Consider the following 9916-nt stretch of genomic DNA (forward strand, 5'->3'; position numbering starts at 1 on the left):
TGTATGCTAAGTGGTGATTTTCCGAAAGGGATGTTTGAAATGTGTAAGGTGGGAAAAATATTTTAGGGTATGAATGAGCAATTAAGGGTTATACCTGTCCGAGGTCTTTACCGTCATTTTCTATCCTTGTGAGGGTAAAACTGTCCTTACTATTGAGAAGTAAGTAGTTTTATCCTTGGGATGTAGAAGGGTCATCGTAGGGTCATCAATAGGTCATTGAAGGCAACAGTTATAAGGATACCTTAGCATTCGAAGGGACTATCATCATTTGGCCATAGGCTACACCGGAGGGTCATCGAGGGACAAAATCGTATTTTTGAAGGCAACATCCGAGGGACCATGATTTATTTTATGATGATTTAATCGAAGGGCCATTGCTAAGTGTATCCCCACATTCGCGGGACATGACCGTATTACGTAATCGGGGGGTAACAAAGAGAGGTCCGATACCATTTATTTAAAGTCCATATTTTAACGTTCATTAGGTAATTATGATGAATCTACACATTAAAATCAACACATTAAAATCAATACATTAAAAATTAATACATTAAAATTAATTAGGCAATCAATATGAATCTTCACATTAAAGTGAAGTAATTTAGAATCCATCTCCACGAAGGTCTCTCACACGTAAAGTGGAATACTTAGCCGGCCGCTTCATTGAGGATATGGAAGCCTTTACACCATTCAACACACGGGTTAGAGCATTGAGATAAAATATGATTTGACAATTGCACCATAAAATAGACATAACAGTTATGAGTTCAGGCCAGGTGATGCAAAAATCGCAATTAAATAAACATAAGATAGAACAGCAAAGAGACAAAGCAGCCACTGCCCCGTTCGCCTCTGCTTCGCCTAGCGAAGGCTCAGCGAATGCTCGCTGCAGGCTCGCTTAGCGATGAGCTAGCGAGCGGCCACGGGTTTGGAATTTGACAGCAGCATGACTTCCGAAAACCTGCACTCTTATGGCATTTGATCACAGGCATAGCATAGGCAATTATACAGGATGTTCATACTTAGATTCACATACGAAATCAAATCACATATCAAAACTTTAATCGAAATGCATCATGTGTGTAAAGAATATCAATTGGAAACGTAAAACAGCGATGATACGCAAACCTGTGTGCGATTGCGATATTGAAAGGGACTGATTGCTTGGAGGCGGCGGTAGTTTCGGCGCGGAGGGGCTGCCTTCAGGTTAGCAGGGTTTTTGCACCAGGGTTTCCGTCCTTCGTCTTGGTCTCTCCGTCTCGGTGTCCGTCCGTCTGTGTCTGTGTTTCTCCCTTTGGGTCTGTCTTTTTCGTGGCTGAGGAGCTGGTATTTATAGTGGTAGAGGTGACCTAATGGGCTTAAAATGAGGTCCAAAACTTCAGATTTTCGCCAGCTTCGCTAGGCGAAGGAATTGCTCGCCTAGCGAGCAAGCCATTCTGGGCTTTTTTCTGGATCTGGTGCTTCGCTGGGTGAGTGTCATGATGAAGTGTTCGCTAGGCGAAGGAATTGCTCGCCTAGCGAGCAAGCTATCTTGGGCCGTCTTTGGATTGGGCCTGTTGTGAGCTGGGCTTTCGTTCCTTTAGAGTCAGTGCCTTGCAAAACAAGTCGGAGGGTCTTAAGGAATGCTTTGTAATATCACCGGGCAAATTTTGGGGTATGACAACGACCAATTCTTACTCAAATGTCCATTCAATTAATCATTGGTTTTAATCATAAACAATATCAAGGTTTACAGTGATTTACAAAAGTTCTCAGTCCTAGGTGATGCAATTATAACCCCAATTGTGTGAAAACCCTAACAATCACAATCCTGTTATTGATAGTCATAGATCTAATTGTATTTGTCTGATACAAAAGCATAATAACATCACACAATTAAATTGAAATACGTAACATTGTAATAAGGAAATCATTTATTCGAATTCATAACGTACGATAAAATCAGGACCACCCCCCTAACATTGGGGGTTTAGCCTCTCATAGTATTCAAAGAAATCATAGTGTGTAAATTAAGGATTACAAAGAATTAGGAGATTTTGATCTTCAATGGTTGATGCCCTTGAAGCTCGCCGTCTTCGAATCCTCCGTAGTAGCTATCTTCTCTAGTGCAATGGTTTCTTTCGTACGTCAAAAAGTGTCTTTCCCTTTCTCTCCCAAGTCTTCTAATAACTTCAGATGGATTTTCTCCCAGCAAAAAGTCCAAAATACCCTTAATGAGCAGAATAGATCCACATGACAAAAAGTGAAGTTTCTTAGTCGCGCCCATCAACACGGGCCGTGTGGATTCACACGGGTGCCCGTGTGTGCTCTCCAACATATGTATTTTCAGAGCAGGCTACAGGGGCATCAACACGAGCCGTGTGGATTCACACGGGTGCCCGTGTTAACCTTCTGTTTTACCTCTCTGAAGTCTCTTTTCTTGACAAACAACACGGGCCGTGTTGATGCACACGGGGGCCCGTGTTGACCTGCTGTATCTTCATATTTTTTCCTTTCTGAGCATCTAACAATCAACTATTAGTCTTTTTAAACCTGTGCAACAATCTGTAACAATAACACTACCAAATCGAAGCATAAAGGAGACTTTTTGACACAAACCTGTAACAAAATGAAATGCGATAATAAACTAACAAAACATGATAACTGACTATAAAACAACTATAAACAACTACAAATCTTACCAAAGTGATGAAAATCTATCGGATCAAAGGTGGGAATTCCATGGAAATGGTGACCGATCATTATCAAACTCCCCTAAACTTGAAACTTTGCTTGTCCTCAAGCAAATAAAATTTGAAAACACTGGTTAAACACGAATACATAACACATTTCCAATTCGTACGTGGTTGTTAGGTACTTCGTTAAGATGACAGATACTCAAGTAAAACACTAAAGATACAGTGACGACACAAGCAATAAGCATTAACGTAGATCTTTCCTTTGATACAAACCAGTTCGAATCATGCTATTATAGCTCAACCTAATGCTTCTCGTTCCTATTTCACCCGATTTTATTCTAGCGCAATTACATTAAGCCATTTGCCTTTACAAGCACTTAGTGAAGCAGCCGGTTAGTGACTTTTATCCTTTTTTTTAGCACGGGGTCTGGTACACTAGTGTGGTAACCCTTTATATATCACATTTGAAGGTTGTGGGGGATTGAACCGTAATTTGCCCTACCAAGTCCAGTACCAGGTACCTTTGAACCAATCAGCCGGGTTTTTTTATTCCTTTCTTTTGTACATCTTGCAACCATTTATATGGTGCATTTTTCAATTTCTTGATAGCAAAAGTATGAAGAATCTTCTTAATTCGTAGGCATCAATCACTTATATTCATCGGCTCTTCACATGGTTTGTGTTTAAGATGATGCTGACTGCTAGTATAAACTATTAGGGGTTAATCTAGAATGGAGACTTTAGATATCAGTATAATGGGTATTCAAACTAATCTCGTAAAAGTGAGAGATCTAAGGTGTTAGGACGATATCAATCTTGTTAGATTTTTCTCAATTTCCCAACAGAACTTCTGTAAGGCAACCTATATACTCGTAGGGTATGCATTTAACTAAAAAAAACAAAAATTGTGTTATGGCAAATTAGATATGAATGAACGAACGATTGGATAAAGACAAAAAAAAATTGTTATGGCTAAAAATAGAAACAAGTAAAGGAAAGACAAGGATTTCCTCCCACATTTAAACTAAGCATTATCCTCAATACGACAATATAAAGAAAAGGGAAGACACACGAAGATCACTACTCGTCGTCATGACATTGGGCTTCACGCACTCTAGCTCTTGCTCGTGCACGCTCACTTCTTCCACGCTGGGTAGGATCCAACCCCACATGCTTAGTGTACTCCCGGATGACATCAACACGATGTGTCAGGGCGCTCATCTCTTCGGAAAGTTCCGCCATCCCCTGGTCGTGCCAATTCGCATAGTCATGTTGATCCCTCTGTATCTACTGGATCGTTTGCATCATTTATGTCTGGTGCTCCTCCATCCTCTGGTTGTGTCGCAGCATCTCAACATAGATGTCTTCCATGGTGACGGGTCGTCGCTCATTTCTTCGCTGCCCTCGGGAAGATGTCTCTGCAGCATACTCAGGAGGTGGTTATGGCATTTATCGGTCAAGTTCCTCTTCGACTTCATCTGCTCCATTATTAGGATCTCCTTCGTTGGGCTCAGGAGCATTCAGATCAAAAATCCAATTCGCCATATTCTGCGGATCTGTACGGTTCTTGTTGGGCATAATGATGCTTCGAATTATCTTGTTCCTAACCACAGGATGGTACTTCCCGTCGTCTCTGGCCTTGATGAGGTGTGAGGAATGACAATAGTCGATGTTGAGGAACTCGACTGGCAAGGCAGGTAAGTCGGCGAGCCTATCCCCCAGATTTAAGCCTAATGCTATGGAGGTGATGATTCCTCCAAAACATAATGTTGTACTGCCTCTCATGCATGCAACTTGTATGTTGTCCAATAGGAATGGGGTGGCATTGAACGCCACTGGGGTGAACACACAGTGAAGAAAGAAGAGCTCCTTAGAGTTTACCTTGTGATTGTTGACTCTTCCGAAAACTGTGTGCTCTAAGACTCGGTGGAAATATCTTATAGCTGGGTTGTGGATGTATGTTGCGTTGAGCGCATCCCAGCTTGTGACGTTCATGTTGGTAAGGCTATGCCACACTCCAAGTGCTATTTCTGAACATCCGTCAGGGATACAGTAGTGAACTCCCTCTCCATGTCGGAAGCCAAGCATTCGCACTATTTGAGTTTGGTTCACGGAATACTCGGTACCGAATATCCTAAATATGGCGGCTCCGTGAGAAACTGAGTTGCACCAGGAGGGGTAATGTAGGAGAATGAACTTAGTAATTCCAAGGTCAGCGCCTCATAAGTTGGTTGCGGGTTGGTGCAAAGATGCGTCAAACTAGAGTTATTCAGCATCCATTCTACGCCATCTGAAAGTCCCAGCTCCGTCAGACAGTCGTTATCAACATACCTCGTAGCTTGGACTGAGCGTTGATAGAACCTGAGGTAGTTGTCTCTCTGTCGCTCGTCGGTTTCTCCTTCTCTGAATACGATATTTGAGAGGTCGGGAGCAGCTCTCTCTTGACGGGCCATTTAGTGTGCGAATTTGAAAATATAGGTTTTAGTGGGAGAGATGGATTTCGTGAGTTATAAGGTACTCACACGTTTATTGCTTAAAAGGATATGAAGAAAGGGTTAATGGAGAAAAGAGTGGTGCGAGTGGGATGGTTAAGGAAAGTATAATGATTAGATGAGGAAGAAGAAAGGAAGTGCGTCTGTTTTTATAGGCGCGCCTTCTGGATCCGTGACGATCGTCACAGGGATGTTACGGTCGTCACACGTAAGGGTCTTGCGTAACAATCATCTGCAATGGTCGTGTGTAACGGTCATGTACTTAATGTGTGACGGGTGTAGCGTATCTGTGACGGGCGTCACGCCTCTGTGACGGGCGTAACACTACATGTGACGGTCGTCACATGCAATGTTCACAATTTTTGGAAAACATGCCAAAAAGTATAAGAATTTTAGCAGTAGTAACACAGTAGTAATGATAGCAGAAAAACAGTATGACAACAGTATAAAATAAAATAAAAGTAGTATGGAATTAACAGCAGTAAAAAATAAAATGACAGAGGTAAATTAAATTTATTGTAGAAGCAAAAAGAAATAACAATGTTATTTAAATTAAATTAAAAGACTAAAGTTAAATGTAACATTAAAAGAAATAATAGCAATAAAAGTGCTTCCTCCCCACATTAAAACATATCAGTGTCCTCATTGCTTTAATGTGTGTAGGAGAGGTCAGCGGTCGATGTAATCAGCCACGGTTTTGTCCCAAAGCAGCTACAGCCTGGTTCAAGTGATCAAACTGTTCGACGACGACATCCATTAAGCCTAAGACATCAAGGCGTATGCTCTTTATTTCATCTTTCACATTGGTAATGTCAGTGTGGAAACCATCCAGACGGGTAAGGATTATGGTTAGATTTTCTGCATAGGATAGAAGTTCCGGTTCATCTATGTTATAGTAGTTTAGAGGGGTTTCAGGGTCAGATTCATCAATAGAGATAGGGTCCTCTAAATACTCATATATATGCGGTGTCTCAGGAGGTGATGGTGGAGCAATGTGGTGTTCATCTAAATTATAAAGCCAGTTATTTCGGTTATGAACACTTGTTCTCTCATGGTTTGGTAAGGTAAATAGCTGGACAACTTCTTTATTAATTAGGTAATCAAAAGTGTCCGGACCAAGGTTTCCTATGATTCTACGGTTAAAGCAAAATTCAATATCCATGGGTCGGATGTGTCCAAAAGGTGTATGCTCGTAAAATGGGCGTCTAAGTCCAATGGCATCAGCTATCATGGTTACTAGGCCGCCTATTATGATTGGGGTGCGATTGTTCTTTGCTAGGTGAACGAATCTTTCCATCATAAATGTCGCAACATTGACATGCCGACCTTGGTCGACACAGAGTAAGATGAAAAGTTCATCTCGTGACACTATGGTATTGTTTGCTTCTTTTCCAAACAGGGTGTGGGCTAGTATTTTGTGGAAGTAGCGGGTAGCAGGGTTGTGTATCATTTGGGAGTGCATGTCGTTTGGGTTAGGGTGGTAGTCTCCATTTAAACTACCCCAAAAGTAATCTAGGTCGATGTCATTGATTAATTCCTCCTGGCGGGTAGTGAAAACAAATGGGCCACTAAGAAATCTTAGGAGGTCAGCAAGGTCTATACGGTTATAAGTGAAGTTCATACTAAATAGCCTAAAGGAAATCAACCCTTTGTTGAGTCCGTAACCATGCTCGGGGTTGTAAACTAAGGAGCTAAGGAATTCTAGGGTGAGTTCACGGTATGTGACAAACCTTCTCTTTATAGCAACATTCTCCCATCCTAGCTGGTTAAACATAAACAAGATGCTATCTCGGATACCTAACCTATCCAGGGTAGGTCCATCATAATATATGGATAAAGCCATATCCTTCTGACCTAAGTAATCATAACGCCTTCTTTAAACTCTGCCTCTGAAAACTGTATCTACTGGTTGTATGATGAAAGTTAATGACTAACTAGTTATATTTCGCCTGTTAATCAGTATCCAATATTTCTAAGTTAGTAACTAGAAGCAACAAGTACATTACTGCATAAAATCAATGAAAGGGAGCAAAATACAGATAAAAGTCAAAGAAGGGAAACGCTTAAAAACAAAGATAACAAATTAAAAAGAAAAGGCGGGTTGTCTCCCACTAAGCACCTTGTTTAATGTCGTAAGTTCGACAGTAACATTGCGATATACTAGTTTTGGGGTTGAGCGGGCAGCTCTATAAGTCTTAGAATATTTGAATAGTCTTTGTTGTCAATACTATGATAATGTTTTAATCACTGCCCGTTTACCATAAACGATTCACTATTTCGACCTTTGATTTCTATCACACCGCTTTTAAAGATCATCATTTGATTTCGAAAGGGCCTGACCACCTAGATTTAAGTTTTCCCGGAAAAAGCTTAAGTCTCGAATTAAATAGTAGCACTATGTCGCCGACATTAAACTCTTTCCTAGATATACGTTTATTGTGTCATTTTTTGGTTTGTTCTTTGTATATCTTGGTAATCTCATAGGCGTCTAGTCGAAGTTCTTCCAATTCGTGAATGTCCAAAATTCGCTTTTCGCCTGCGGGAGTATAATTTAGATTTAGGGTCTTAATTTCCCAATAAGCTTTGTGTTCTAATTCCACAGGGAGATGACATGATTTAACATAAACTAATTTAAAGGGTGTGGTCCTATTGGGGTCTTGTAAGTTGTCCTATAGGCCCACAGAGCTTCGTTTAGTTTAGATGACCAGTCTTTTCTAGATATTCCGACAGTCTTTTCTAGAATTTGTTTGATTTCTCTATTCGAAACCTCGACTTGCCCACTGGTTTGTGGGTGATAAGGTGTTGCTACACGGTGTCGGACTCCATACTTTAGAAGAAGTTTTCCAAAGATATTCTATATGAAATGGGAGCCACCGTCACTAATGACTAGTTTTGGCACACCGAATCTAGGAAAGATTATGTTCTTGAACAACTTAATCACTACTCGTGTGTCATTTGTCGGAGAAGCTACGGCCTCGATCCATTTCGAAACGTAATCGACAACTACAAGTATGTACTTATTACCAAAAGAAGACGGGAATGGTCCCATGAAGTCAATCCCTAACGCATCAAAGACTTCCACTTCTAAGCTGTCTGTTTGTGGCATTTCATCGTGTCTTGAAACGTTATCAGTGTGTTGGCACCGATCACAATTTATAACCGTATTATGGACATATTTCCATAGAGTAGGCCAAAAGAGGCCCAATTGTAAGATCTTAGCACAAGTTTTTGATGTGCCTGCATGCCCACCATAGGGGGAGGAATGGCAATGAGAGATTATGTCATCTATTTCATCCTCAGGAACACATCGACGGAAGATACCGTCGGTACCTCTTTTGAAAAGAAGAGGTTCATCCCAGTAGTATTGTTTTAGATCATGAAAGAATTTCTTCTTTTGTTGGTATGATAGGTCCGGTGGAAGTACTCCAACAGCTAGGTAGTTGACAAAATCAGCATACCATGGCAGAGTTGCATTCGCGTGAATTTCTTCCACGGATTCTTCTATTTCGGTATCATTTAAGGTTAGTTCAGACATGTCGCTTTCCATTTGGGCTATAAGTCGTTTGTAAGGGAAATCATCATTGATTGGAATTTGTTCAGGTTTATTCCCTTCGATTCGTGATAAGTGGTATGCTACTACGTTTTCAGTACCCTTCTTATCTTTTATCTCTAAGTCAAACTCTTGTAAGAGTAGGATCCATCTTAAGAGTCTTGGTTTGGCATCCTTCTTACTTAGAAAATATCTAATAGCGGCGTGGTCAGTATAGATAATGATTTTCGCTCCTACTAAGTAGGAACAAAATTTGTCTAAATCGAACACAACGGCTAGAAGTTCCTTTTCAGTGGTGGCGTAGTTCATTTGGGCAGGATCTAATGTTCTACTTGTGTAGTAGATAACATGAAGTTTTTTATCCTTTCTTTGTCCTAGCATTGCACCTACGGCATAATCACTCGCATCACACATGATTTCGAAAGGTAATCTCTAGTCAGGTGGTTGCATCATAGGTGCGGTGATTAAAGATGTTTTTAATTGCTCAAACGCTGTTAAACATTTATCATCAAAGATAAAGTCAGCGTCTTTCATTAATAAACCAATAAGTGGTTTGGTGATTTTCGAGAAATCTTTGATAAAGCGTCGATAGAAACCGGCGTGTCCTAAAAAGCTTCGTATTTCTCGTACGGTTTTCGGAGGTTGAAGATTCTCTATGATTTCGATCTTAGCTTTGTCTACTTCAATTCCTTTATCAGATACTACGTGTCCTAACACGATTCCTTGTTGGACCATGAAATGGAATTTCTCCCCGTTCAAGACGAGATTCACCTTTACGCATATTTCAAGTACCATTTCAAGGTTTGATAGACATCCTTCGAAGCTCTGTCCACAAACAGAAAAATTGTCCATAAAGACTTCCATAATGTCGTCTATAAAGTCAGCGAAGATTGACATCATGCATCTTTGGAATGTTGCGGGAGCGTTGCATAATCCAAATGGCGTTCGTCGGTAAGCGAATGTACCATAAGGGCATATGAAGGTTGTCTTCTCTTGGTCGTCAGGATGGATAGGAATTTGAAAGAATCCTGAATAACCGTCTAGATAGCAGAAGTGGGAATGCTTAGCCAATCGTTCAAGCATTTGATCAATGAAATGCAGAGGAAAATGATCCTTTCGAGTGGCTTTGTTTAGTTTTCTATAATCGATGCACATTCTACTTCCAGTCACAACTCTTTGTGTTATAGATTCACCCT

This window comes from Lathyrus oleraceus, chromosome 2 (genome assembly GCF_024323335.1).
Source record: "Lathyrus oleraceus cultivar Zhongwan6 chromosome 2, CAAS_Psat_ZW6_1.0, whole genome shotgun sequence".
NCBI lineage: Eukaryota > Viridiplantae > Streptophyta > Magnoliopsida > Fabales > Fabaceae > Lathyrus > Lathyrus oleraceus.